The sequence below is a fragment of the Eschscholzia californica genome, unplaced genomic scaffold, assembly GCF_041429995.1.
Source record: "Eschscholzia californica isolate CP2 unplaced genomic scaffold, dmEscCali1.0.p SCAF_1, whole genome shotgun sequence".
NCBI lineage: Eukaryota > Viridiplantae > Streptophyta > Magnoliopsida > Ranunculales > Papaveraceae > Eschscholzia > Eschscholzia californica.
In genome coordinates this window covers 40,253,794-40,267,862 of record NW_028238198.1, presented here as the reverse complement: position 1 = coordinate 40,267,862, position 14,069 = coordinate 40,253,794, and positions in this window count along the sequence as shown.

Below are 14,069 nucleotides of genomic sequence, written 5' to 3'. Positions count from 1 at the left end.
AAATGCAGCATCAGAAGAAAGAAAAGAAGTAATCAGGATGCACGCCCAGAGACTCTTCTCACCAGGCAACGTGTTCTCAGCTGGAACTCTGGAATTACAACCGGGCAATCAGATGCACCTAGAAAACATCCTGGATGAATATGGGACAATAGATGCGAACCGACCATACTTCCCTAAAGCCAAAGGAATCGCTGAAGGGTGCACAGACGATCCAACTGTATGCGAGGTGCTCATACATCAAGTAACAGAGCTGACTCGAGAGAGAGAGAGGGAGAAACTATGGGGAAAAGCGGTGATCCATCAGCCCCCTCTCAATCGAGAGATATTGGAGTCAGAAAAACCAAAGAATTTCAAGTGCCCACCACTTGACCACTACTACGGCTTGGAAGATCCAGGAGTGTTCATCAACAATTACTCTACAGTAATGAACCTCTACACCACCAACCAGAACGTATGGTGTGTGGTCTTCGCCACCGTACTGAAAGGGCCGGCCCAAGCCTGGTATCAAGCGTTGGTACCGAGTTCAATCTTTCGAGCAACTCGCCCAGGTCTTTTGTGACGCTTTTCGAGGCAGCACAACAATAAAAAAAAAACCGACGAGCTGTTCAACGTGGCCCAAAGGAAGAACGATTCCCTCGCCATCTACTGGCAGAGGTTCCCGAACCTCATGGTGCAGATCCCCGACCTAGAGCCGAAGGTAGCGTTCGCTACTCTGAAACGATGCCTCAGACAAGATGACATCATAAAGGATATCTCCAGCAAAGAACCCGATACACTCGCGGAGCTGATAGAAAGGGTCCAACAATTCACAAGAAAGGAGGAGAACTATTGAAGGATGAAGGAGGGGCCAACATCTCATACGAAACCATCAAGGAAGAAATAGCGAGAGGAGACAAGACTTCCCACAGAGCGAGACCGGAGCAGGAGGTCGAGACCTGATTTCACCGCATACACCCCGCCGAAAAAAGTCAGGGAGAAGATTTTGCAGATACTCAAATCAAAAGGAAGAGTAGAGCTGCACAGGCCCGACGACGAAAAAGAGGAGTTTGGCCCTAAAGACATGATGGCATGGTGCGTTATCCACCGAGGATACGGTCAAGGGACCCGACAGCTGCCGACACCTTAAGAACCTAATAGAAGAAATGGTGAGGAAAGGCGAGCTGGATGAATACATTCGGAAAGAACATCAACTCCCTAAGTATAAAAACAAGAGATCGACAAACAGAGGAGGAATCAGATCAGGGCTGGACACCAACGTACACTCCACAACCTCCAGGAAGATAGCTAAAGGACTAGAATAGCCTACCGGAGTAATGGGCAACATCAACACCATTGCTGGAGGACCAACCCTTAGCGGGAATACCAAGGGAGAACACTGCAGATACGTCAACGAGACAAACAACCCGCCAGCCCTGTTTGTTAAGCATAGCGTGGAAACACCGCCAATCATCTTCACTGATGATGACCTAGTGGGGATAATCACCCCACACACAGACCCGTTGGTAATAAGAGCGGTGGTGGCTAATCTCAACCGAAGTCATGAGTCGCACGTGCTTTCAAAAGCTCGGGGTAAGTCCTCAATATTTCAAATCACACAAATCTTGCTTGACAGGATTCGACGAAAATCAGGCAGAGACCAAAGGAATGGTGTCATTACCCATGCTGACAGGAAACAGAGAAGCAAAAAAGGCTATAATGCTAAACTTCACCGACAAGATGCATGCTTATAACATCATATTAGGAAGGAACTTCCTAACGAAGTTCACAGTCCTGAACCACCTAATGATTAAATTCACAGTCCTGAGAATGAACCTCAGAGGGACAATCAGAAGATAGCTCGAGAATGCTACCTAATTAAACTAGTCTTGCCTAAGCCGACGAAACAGCTCTGGTAGCAACCGCGATAACCAGGGGCCAATCTTTAATTTCAGAGTTGTCCAACATCTTTCACAGGGCTAATTAGGGTTCTATTTTGCAGGAGTTAGTCAGTTAGGTCATGCTAAAATAGTTTTGACTGGTTTAAGTTGAATGTTCCGTTAAGTCTGGATAGATCCTATCGATTGAATCCGCTTCTAGCTCTGGTTCTCTGCTCCTCGCTCCTTGCTCCTGCTCCTTGCTCTTGTTCCTTGCTCCTGCTCCTTTCTCTTTACTCCTGCTTATTGCTCTTATTCGTCTGTTCCCAAAGGGGGGAAAACCTGCAAAGGGTTCGAAAACTGCTCTGACGCTCAAGCCAGTCAGGGTGCTATTTTCAGTAAAAGAATGAATATTGATCGATCCTTTTGGGGGCGAGTTATGAGAACTCAGAGTTAACTGTGATCTTCTAGGATTTTTCTGTCGTCTCTTTTGAAGGACGATTTTGGGGCATTTTATAGGCTTAAGAGGCGGCGATGATTATCGTGGAGGGAAACTTTTCCTTTGTGTTTATCTCACATCCAAGATAGATGAAAGTTCCTAAGTTCAAGGATCTTTCGTCGATATCTTGCCGACATGATAGATCTTTAGGGAGAAGTTTCCTCCCTTGGACGCGTGAAGTCCACACTTGCTTAAACACTTAGAGATTTGTAGCCGACTGAGATCTCTGTGGAGATTCTGGGATTAAGTCGGTAGATTGTTGTGGCGCTTTACCTTCCCAGTTCTGGGTGTAAGGCATCCACCAAACCTACGTGGACCCCCATCATTCCTTTAGAAACCCCAGGGCTGATCCGTTCATGCCAAGGCGTTATAGGGTTGGTTTCCTCTAGCCGACCTCCCAGTTAGGGGAGTACGTGACGGATCGTCAAGGGTTCAACTGACCTGTTACCTCAAGTCGGGTCGACCCGGTGGACTTCAGGTCTGATCTTGACTCTTCAGACGTTAGTCAACGTCCGGACATTTTGTGCACCATCATGAGTCCCGCCACTCCTTAGTCGAAAGTAATGAGACTGAGGAGTAGAAATGACTCGTGTTTCTCAAACATAGAAGACCCTGAAGACAGAGGGTTTACATGGACCAGCGCTGTTTTGAGAAACTAGGTCTTTCCTTTTGGTTTTTCGGAGCTACACATTCCCAAGCTGATTTGGACCGAGCCGTTCGGGGTGCTTTGTGAAATCTTCTTTCTGATCCGTGCTGATAAGGTCTTCTTTACTTGCCAGAGTTGATCTTAAAAGGTATTGGTTTTCTATGAGGCGGGGTACACGTCCTTTTCCTTACGTGGCACGCCTCAAGTTTTGCTAGAGCGAATCAATCTTCTTTTCATGCGTGATTCTGTGACGTCATGGATTTGATTCTCTGATCATGCGTTTTTGGCGATAATCCTTTGGGCAATTGCACACGGTAGCTCTGTTGTCATGCGTGGACACGCGACGTTTTGCGCGTGGAGAAACCAACGCGTCTCCTCGAGCTCTGCTAACGCCTCATTCAAATTTTCCGTTTCGAGCCGCGTGTTTCTCATAGTCATTATGACTCTGCGTGTTCCCGAGATGCGTTTAGTCCTTGCCTTAATGACTTTGTCTGCCGAAAATGTCTATTGGCTTCCTTTTTCCACTATAAATAACCTATTTTGGTTCGTTAACTCCTCATCACCAAAAGTCGGGGAAGAGAAGGAAAAACCTTCCTTTGCTAATGTTTTCCAACTTTTCTCCTTACCCACTGTTTCTATTGAAGATCCGAGATGAGACCTCTGTTCGAATTTATACTCGTTACCTGTTTGATAAGTGTTTCTCCATAATGACGGTGGTAACAGGTGGATTTCTCCATAATGGTTGTGGTAACCTACGTGCCATTTTGGTAGATTCCACAAGGAAGCTGGGTTACCAGTGCCGCCTCTGGCTGGGGTGCAGAGAACTTGACAGCAGTGGAAAAAGATTACTTTTTCCCCGATTGTCTTCTTATCTTGGTACCTCTCTGGAAAGGGGTACCTGGTGACTTCCCATATCTTCTTTGACTGAATTGCACGGTTGGGTTTTTTGCCCCTCTGTGCCTGTCTCTTATTCTTTTTGTGGGTTTTGTGTTCTTTTTGCAATTTCTTCTGTAATAGACCCGGACGCCCACACTTGTATCGGTGTTCTTTTCTGTAATTGCTTCTGTAATAGATCTCTTTTGTGAATTAATAAAGAGTTACCTTTTTTGCTTTTCTTCTTCTACACTTCCTTCTCTATTTTCCCGCGTTTTAAATTTGTCGACCCTCTACTCTTCATCCATTCCCATTTACTGCGACTCTTCGGTGGTTGCACCCGTCCACGATGACCCTTTTATCCTATAAATAGGCCTGAAAGTACGACATGACTTCTCTGTACTTGCCATGACTCTCTTAATGGTCGTGGGACTCTTCCTGGTGGCGACATAGAGGTGGCCTTTTACATGGCTCTCAACAACGATGATTCCCCTGTCGAGAACTTATGCATGGAAGTGGCTGGTGAGGGTTTCATTGAGGTCCTTCGCCCTCGAGACTTGTTGGATGACGACAATCTTTCGGCATTGGCCGTAGCCAGACCTCTTTATCCCCTGGTTTATTCATTAGTCGGTGTCACAAGTGCCTCTGAACCTGCCCTTTTTTCGACAGTCAGATTTCTGGTTCGTCGTCGTGGGGGTGGTCGGCTGCTTGCCGTGATTATCAAAGCCTCGGTGGTTTTTGGCGGCCCTCCTGCTGCTCCTTCATCTTCTTCCGATGTACTATAACTTCTTGTCTGTGATTGTTCCATTTTTGTTTTTACTCGCTTGTTTTTTTTTTGCTTTTGTACAAAAAGATAATGGAACAAATACACATTATATTTAATTAGTCCTAATCTTACTAATGCAATTCTCCTATCTTACGACGCATGCTCCACATTATATTTAATTAGACCTATTCTAGCATGACATAATTGACTAACTCCCTCTGCAAAATAAAGCCCAAATTAGCCAAGTATAATTGTTTTCGAGTTATTCTCAAATCTGGCTTCCCCCTGGTCATGGCCTTTGCTACTAGGGTTGTTTCGTCGGCTTCGAACACGACTAGCAGGGGCGGCCCATTCCCAAAGCAACCAAAGCGGCTACTTTGGGCCCCAACCTACCCGAGGGCCTCTCTCATCGAGTTTATGGGGTAGTCTATTTGTATTAAAAGGCCTCCCCGTTTTTGTTAAAAGGCCTCCCCATGGTTTCGTTGACTTAGTAAAAGACCTCTGACTTAGCTTGGTTAAAGGGCCTCCCTCTTTGAATGGGTGAAAAAAACTCCCTTTAAAGGTGTATTTCACCCACATTAGGATTTTAGTTGTTACAATCATAAAACTTCCTAAAACCCAAATGGAAGCTGCTGTGGAATGAAAGAGAAATGAAATGGAAGGAGAAGGTCAAAGGGTTTTAGGGTCTATTCTGGTCTTGGGTTAAGTTTGACCTAACGGCGTTAACTTTGCCGTTAGGTCAAATATTGATGAAGGAGGTGCTCTTTTGTAAAGGGGCCCCTATAACCAAATGGGTTATAATGAGGGGCGCTTTTAGCGGGGAGGCCTTTTAACAAAAACGGGGGGGCCTTTTAAAATTTCGCTAAATAAAATTATAACTAAAATGTTTGCAAGAAATGAAAAATAGCTCATTAGTTAGGATGTTTAATATTGAGGTAGAGGTCAAGTGTTCGATCCCTCCTAAAGGGGCCCCATTTCTTGATTTGGCTTTAGGCCTCAATAATGATTGTGTCGGCCCTGACGACTAGTTTCGCTGCGGCTTCTCCTAGGGATCCTGGTCGTCGCTTTCGCTACCAGGGTTGTTTTCGTTGGCTTGAGCTTAACTAGTTTTGCTAGGACTTCTCCTTAGGCCTCTGGTCATAGCTTGGGCTACTAAAGCTATTTTCGCCGGCTTGAGCTCGACTAGTTTCGTTAGGATTTCTCCTTGAGGCCTCTAGTCGTAGCTTGGGCTACTAGAGCTGTTTCGTCGGCTTGAGCTCGACTAGTTTCGTTAGGACTTCTCCCTGAGGCCTCTGATTTTAGCTTGGGCTACCAGAGCTACTCGTTTTCGTCGGCTTGAGCTCGACTAGTTTAGTTATGACTTCTCCTTGGGGCCTCTGGTCGTGGCTTGGGCTACTAGAGTTATTTTCGTCGGATTGAGCGCGACTAGTTTCGTTAGGACTTCTCCTTGAGGCCTCTAGCCGTAGCGTGGGCTACTAGAGCTATTTTTGTCGGCTTGAGCACGACTGGTTTCGTTAGGACTTCTCCTTTAGGCCTTTGGTCGTAGCTTGCGCTACCAAGGCTATTTTCGTCGGCTTGAGCCCGACTAATTTCGTTAGGACTTCTCCTTGATCGAGTTGTATTTTTGTTCAAAAAATACCATCTATTGATAAAAACTCTAGCTTGTAGTGCTATTCTCCCGCCTAACGGCTTTATTTGTCAAATGGATTGAAAATAGGATAATGCAGTAACCGTTCGTCATACCTGAGCGGCTTTTATTCTGGCATATCCACCGTGGGGTCTCCGTAGAAAACTTTATTTTCTCCGACGGTCGCCTGGTTGGTTGTCTCCTCTCCACAGTTCTGGGCCGAGATCAGATAGCATTCCCAAGCTATTTCTTGATTCCCTCTCACCGTTCCTACGAGGTTTGTTCTCGGGACTGAGAATTTTATAACGAGGTGGTTCATGGAGATTATGGCTCCGGATTCCCCTAGGAAATTCCTTCCCAGTATGATATTGTAGGCGTGCATTTTGTCGACTATGGCGAAGTTCAGCATCATAGCCTTTTTTACCTCCCCGTCTCCTATTAGTATGGGTTACGATGCCGTTTCGTGGGTTTCTACTTGATTATCGCCGAAACCTGTCAAACAAGATTTGTATAATTTAAGGTATTTAGGACTTACCCCGAGCTTTTGAAAGCATATACGGCTCATGACTGCGGTTGAACTTCCAATGTCGACTAGAATGCGCCCGACATTCCAATTCGCCACCATTGCTGTTATTACCATTGGGTCTGTGTGTGGAGTGATTACTCCTACCAGGTCATCATCAGTGAGGTGATGATGAGCGTTTCCTCGCTGGGCTTGTTGAACAAGGCTGGCATGTTTTTTGCCTCATTGGAATATCGGTGTAGTTCTCCTTTGGTGTTTCCACTAAAAGTTGACTCCCGGACAATGGTATTGATGTTGCTGTTTACTCCGGCATTCTCTTCTGATCCTTTAGCCACTTTTTTGGAGCTCGTGAAATGTGTGTCGGTGTCCAATCCCGGTCCAATTCCTCCATTGCTTGCTGACCTCTTGTTATTATATTCAGGTATTTGTTGCTCTTTCCGGATGTACTTGTCTAGCTCGCCTTTCCCTACCATTTCTTCTATGAGGTTCCTAAGGTGTCGGCAACCGTCAGTGCTATGACCATATCCTCGGGTGAAAACAACACCATGCGGTCATGTCTCTGGTGATGAACTCCTCTCTGTCGTCATTAGGTTTGGGCAGCTCTACTTTTCCTTTTGACTTAAGTATCTGCAGAATTTCCTCTTTACCCTTTGTTAGCGGGGTGTACGTGATGAAGTCGGGTCTTGATCTCCTGCTTCGGTCTCGTTCTCTGGGGGGTTTGCTTCCTCTCGTTCTTTCCTCCTGAGTGGCTATCCTTTGTATGGGATGTTTGTCACTTCCTTCATTCTCCTATAATCTTCCTCCTTTCTTATAAATTGCTAGACCTTTTCTATCAGTTCTCCGGGCGTGCCTGGCCGTCGGCTGGAGACTTCTTTTATGATATCATCCTGTCGGAGACTCATTTTCAAGGCAGCGAACGCAACTTTCGGTTCTAATTCAGGATGCTGTACCATGAGGTTCTGGAACCTTTGCCAGTAGGTGGCAAGGGGTTTGTTTCTTCTTTGCACCATGTTAAATAGTTCGTCGGTCTCTCTCTTGATTGCGGTGCTTCTTCGGAAGGCGTCTCAGAAGACTTGGGCGAGCTGCTCGAAGGATCTGATTGAACCCGACGCCAATGCTTGGTACCATGCCTGAGCTAGTCCTTTCGGTATGGTGGCAAAAACCACACACCACACCTTCTGGTTGGTAGTATAAAGGTTCATCACCGAGGTATAATTATTGATGAATACTCTTGGATCCTCCAAACCGTGATAGTGGTCGAGTGCCGGACATTTGAAGTTCTGTGGTTTTCCGACTCCAATATCTCCCGACTTAAAGGGGGCGGGTGTATCACTACTCTTCCCCACTGCTTTTCTTTCTCTCTCTCTCTCAGGTCAGCTCCCCTATTTGGTGTATGAGCACCACGCAGACTGTCGGATCATCGATACATCCTTCACCGATCCCCTTGTTTTTGGGAACGTATGGGCGGTTCTGGTCCAGTACTCCATATTCGTCTAAGATGCTCTCTAAGTGCATCTAGTCGCCATGCTGTAATTCCAGAGCTCCAGTTGAGAATGCATTACCTGGCGAGAAAAGTCTTCGAGCGTGCATCTTAATTGCTTCCTTTCTTTCCTCCGTCGCTGTGCTTTTCTTGATTGTTTCGGCCTTACGGAGGCTTTCTTGTAATCGCTTTACCTCTTCGTTCTCTCGTTCGCAGTCGGCCTTAAGTTGTTCAATTGTGGCCTTGAGTTCAACCGCGTTAGGTATCTGGTTCTGGGATCCGCGTGGAGTGTGCTCCTCTGAGGACATGTTTGCCTGAAGGTCTTGAAGAGACGGTCAGTTCTGAAAAAGTAATGAAAAGAATTCGAGTTACCGGACTGATGATTTTGCTGGAGAGACGCTCCCCTCCTTCTAGCGCCAAATGTTGATGTCAAAAAATGGCATTTTGTTATATCAACATGAAACAGGGAGTTGATGCATGACAACCTCCGTTAAGTTGAATGTTCCGTTAAGTCTGGATAGATCTTATCAATTGCATCCGCTTTCAGCTCTGGTTCTCTGCTTCTCCTGCTCCTTGGTCCTTGCTCCTGCTCCTGCTCCTGCTCTTTGCTCCTTCCTCCAGCTCCTTGCTCCTGCTCCTTGCTCATTCCTCTAGCTCCTTGCTTCTGCTCCTGCTTATTGCTCCTGTTCGTCTGTTCCCAAAGGGGGTATCTCCCAGTCCCAACAACCCATGGATGGTTACTGGTCACATGAATAGCATCCTTGTCTCCTTAGAGAAAAATGGAGGTTCTGACACCTCCAATTCCTTTCTGCCTAAAATTCTCTTAATCATTAATCAGTTAGGGTTGGTGGATCCAGGATTTCAAGGTAACCCCTACACTTGAGTAACCGCCAATTTGCAGGTAATCTGATCCAAGAGAGACTTGATAGAGCTCTTGCCAACGAATCCTGGCTTCAGAGTTCTCCGAACTCCTATGTCACTCATGTTGATGCTGTGGGCTCTGACCACAACCCTATCTTTCTCAACACCCTCATCAATAATCAAACTCAACCCAAGCCTTTCAAATTCGTCCGCACCTAAATGTCTCACTCTGATTGCCACAACTTCATTTGCAGCAAGTGGGCTTAGAACTAAAGACACCCCACGGCTAACAATATTCAAACCAATCTGTAGTAAGCACCTAACTAAATGGAATAAAGAAGTTTTTGGCAACATAGATAAAAACATAAATGACATCGCCTCCACCCTCCAAAATACCAATAATAGGAAAGAATTCCTAGAACTTAATGCCAAACTAGAAAAGTTGTTCCTACACCAAGAAAGCCCGTGGAAAGAGAAATCGCGCAATAATTTCATCTCAGTGGGAGACAAAAACACAAAATACTTTCACTCCCAGGCTATCCAACGCAATAGAAAAAACCTAATTCTGGCGGTTAAAGATGTCAACGGTGACTGGAACGATGATATAAGGAAATCTATAGCATCTTCACTTCTCATCTGCTTAACATCACCACCACTACTCACCCTTCCCCTAATACCACAATCCTTAATCTCTTCGACCCCATTATTACTCATTCCCAGAATGATGAGCTTTCGGCCATCCCCGAGAAGGCCGAAATTGACTTAGCCATTAAATGGCTTAAAAAAGAGGCAACCCCTTGACCGGATGGTTGTCCTCCTTATTTCTTTCAAGCTAATTGGGACACGATTAGTCAAGACATCTATAATCCCGTTCATAACTTCTTCCAGACTACCACCCTCCCTCCTAACACAAATCACACCCATATTTGCCTGATATCAAAATCGCATATCCTCCAGACCCCTTCAGACTACCGCCCTATCAGCTTACTTAACACCACCTACAAAATCGTAACCAAAATTCTTGCTGAGCGCCTGAAGCACACTCTTAACCCTATTATCTCTCCATTTCAAGCGGCTTATGTCCCCCGGCAGACGGATCTCGGATAACATCATAATAAGCCAAGAACTTATTCACTCTTTTAAGAAAATGAAGGGTGGAGCGGGTTATTTTGGTTTCGAACTTGATATGTCTAAAGCCTTCGACAGAATAGAGTGTTCCTTCTTACTCTACATCATGAGGAAGCTTGGATACTCTGAGCACTGGATCAATATGATCTCCAATTGCCTCTCCTCCTCCTCCTTCATGTCCGTCCTTATTAATGGACGTCCAGGTCCCACTTTCCATCCTTCTAGAGATATTAGACAAGGGGACCCTCTTTCGCCCTTCCTCTTACCCTGGCTATGGAAGGCCTCATCCGCCTCCTTAATTCCTATCAGGATCAGGGACTCTTCAAGGGATTCCCGACCACTAACCCTAGTCTCGCCATCTCGCACCTTCTGTTTGCAGACGACTGCATTATTTTTGTTAAGAATTCTATCGAAAATATCCATAATCTCAAAAACTTATTGCATCTTTTCTGTTCGGCTTCCGGCCAAACCATCAACTACACTAAATCCAATATCTTCTACTCCAAAAACTCTCACCCAAGTTTAAGCGTCTTATCATGCGTACTCTCAAAGTGAAATACGCTTCAGCCTCCGACAAAAACCTCGAAGCCCAGCTCTTCATAGGCGCTCACAAAACTAAAGAGTTCAATCACATCCTTAACCCAATTCAAAATAAACTTTATAAGTGGAATCACTCTCTCCTCTCTCAAGCGGGTCGTACTGTTATTATTTCAGCAGTGGCAGCGGTCGTTCCCCGATACCAGATACAATGCTTCGCCATCCCTAAACCTAAAGGCATTAGCAAACATATTGCGACCTTGCAAAAGTCGTTCTGGTGGGGAAAGTCCAGAGGTATATGTACCAAATCATGGCCATATATTTGTCACCCTAAAAAGTCTGGAGGGCTTGGTATTCACCTCCCTCACCTGAACAACTCTGCTCTCCTTAGTAAGCTTGAATGGCGTCTCAAATCAAATCCTTAGGCTATTTGGGTTCAATTCTTAAAATCTAAATATTTTCCTAACTCCAACTCCCTTGGGCCAGCAAAATCCCATCACTCCTGGAACTGGAAAGTGATCCGGGAACAATTTGACAAAATTGATAATCTTATCACTTGGGAAGTGCATAAAGGTGATCGTATCAGTATTTGGACTGATAACTGGATCCCCGGTATCAGTAACCCGATCACCAATTCCTCTAACTCTAGCTTAACCAAAGTCTCGCAGCTTATCACTAATGACCATTGGAACGAAGACGTCCTCAATGTTACCTTCGATGCAAATATGAGTAACCTTATCAAAATTATCCCCATCACTAACGAAGGTAGTGATCAATTGAAATGGAGCCTCACGGAAACCGACCACATTACGGTTAAATCCATGTACCAGTATCTTAGCTTCTCAAATAAACCTCAACCGACCCTAGCGGTCAACTGGAACTTTATCTGGTCCATACCCACTATCCCCCGTATCAAACTTTTCATATGGAAAATATGTACGAAGGCCCTTTCCGTTAGATCTAGAATAGGCAAGTACATTGATAATAACCTTAGTTGTCCGAACTGCACAGAAATTGAAACAATAGAGCATGCACTCCTACACTGCCCCCTCGCTCAGAATATGTGGTTTTATTTTAATATCATTGCGACTAATATCACGTCCTTAGTGAATTGAATCTTCTCTTGGCAGGATAAAGCTCAAACCTCTCATACCTTGAACAAGATTCACTTTGTCACCATCCTTTGGATTATATGGAAAACTAGGTGCGACCATTGCTTCCAACACACTATTAGTAACACTGACACTATCATAAAAACGATTATGTCATTCCCAAAATCCAACATCTTATCTAAAGAAAAATCGACGCACAAGCAAAATCAGGCAGTAGAAAAATGGACTCCCCCCCTTAGATCCTTATCTTAAAATCAATGTTGATGCCTCTTTTAAATCTATTGAAGGTAACATTGGTATTAGTATAATTGTTCATAATGCAGATTCGAAATTTATAGCAGCACAGGTTACTTCTATCAGAGCGCGAACCAGTGAAGAAAACGAAGCAATGGCTATACTTCTCGGCCTCTCTTGGGCAAAGGAAAAGAACTATGGAAATACAATCATAGAAGTGACAACTACAATCTCATCCGACACCTCAACCACCCCAGGCATGAAATCCATGGCAATCCATAATCCAAATCCAACGAATCAAAGAGAGCAGAAAAAAGTTTGACATCGTCAAATTCAACCACACAAAGAGGAATTGCAATTCTAAAGCAGACAAGCTTGCTAAATGGGCGCGTAATAAGAATAGACCGAAAGCTTAGAATATTGTACCTTACTTTCTTGCGAGTTGTTATTGTAATGGTACCTTAGTTGCTTAATATATTCAATAGTTAAAAAAAAAAGAAACTTAAAAAATAAAAAATTGTTAAACTAACAACTTTTTTATAGCGAACCAAACAATAAAAACATGAATATAGTTCTCTAAAATTATGAATCCCAAGCAACAATAGTCAAATAGGACACTCAAGTTCCTATCCTGCCATGGAGAGTTATTTATGTCATAGGTACTAGTTTTTCTTGAGAGAAAAATAAAAATATTTAGAGTTTAGATGTTCTTCGTTGTGATATTATTTGTGACCATAGAACATGATGTTATGATGTTCTTCGTTGGGAATATATAGGGTTTTAATGTTGATCGTAAAATTTCTTTTTCTAGTTTGGTTTTGGATCTACTCGCATTTACAAATAGCGTTTGCAAAATTTCCAAACCTATTTTGCAAGGTTCACAAACCCATTTTGCATATGCAAACTAAACTAGAGAGGTTTACAAATTCAATTTGCATCTTCAAATCAAATTAGTGAGTCTCGCAAATCTAGTTTGCAAAAATTTGAAATCCAATTAGCAAAAGTTGCCCTCCAGATTGCGAAATTTGCAATCCACCACCAATTGCCTCTCCGCCGCCACCTCCGGCCGCCATTAACAACCTCTCGCCTCCCCTATCTCTTCTCCTTTCTCCTTTTTCTCCCCTCTTTCTCTTGTCCCCTCTTTCTCTTCTCTCATCTCTGTTCAGGCAAATGGGTGGCTCTTCACCAAAACTCTCGTCTAAAAAATCAGACAAAGCTTCGACTAGATGTTCCGGATCCAACCTTGGTTTGGTTTTCCAGATTAAAAGCTCCAGCGACCGAATAATCTCCTTTGTTGAAAATTAGAGAGAGAGGGGAGATGAAGAATCAGAAAAAGATAGGGATAGAGAGATAAAAAATAAGAGGGGGGGAGGTAGAAAAAGATAGGGATAGAGAGATAAAAAATAAGAGATGAAGATGAGAAGAGGTAGAAGAGAAGAAAAATCTGGCGAAGATCGTCGGCCGCCGTTGTGTTGTGGGAAGAAGAGAGGATAAGAGGATTAGAGATTTTTCTTTTTTTGGTTGAGTGGGGGGGGGGGGGGGTGGAGAGGGTTGGAAATCAAATATTTTCACCCTAATGGTCTTGTAATCTTGTTTTTTTGATGAACTGGTACCTATCATTAATAAACAAAAGTATTCTTACAATACATTGAAGGTAGAAAGTAAGGAACATTTTTCGAAGTCTTAGATTGATCTTTCTTCCGTTCCCACTTTGCTAATTTGTCTGCCTGAGGATTGAGATGCCTTTTTGTGTGGATAAACTTGACACTATCAAATTTAGCCTTCATGTCTTGGATTCTGCTAATATGGATCTTTGATTGTCACTGGATCTGATGTCTCATGTTGTTCAGGTGTTTGATAATATTGATGTTGCCGCCTTCAATTATAATACATTTTTGATTTGTTTCGTACGCCCAATAGAGACCATTGA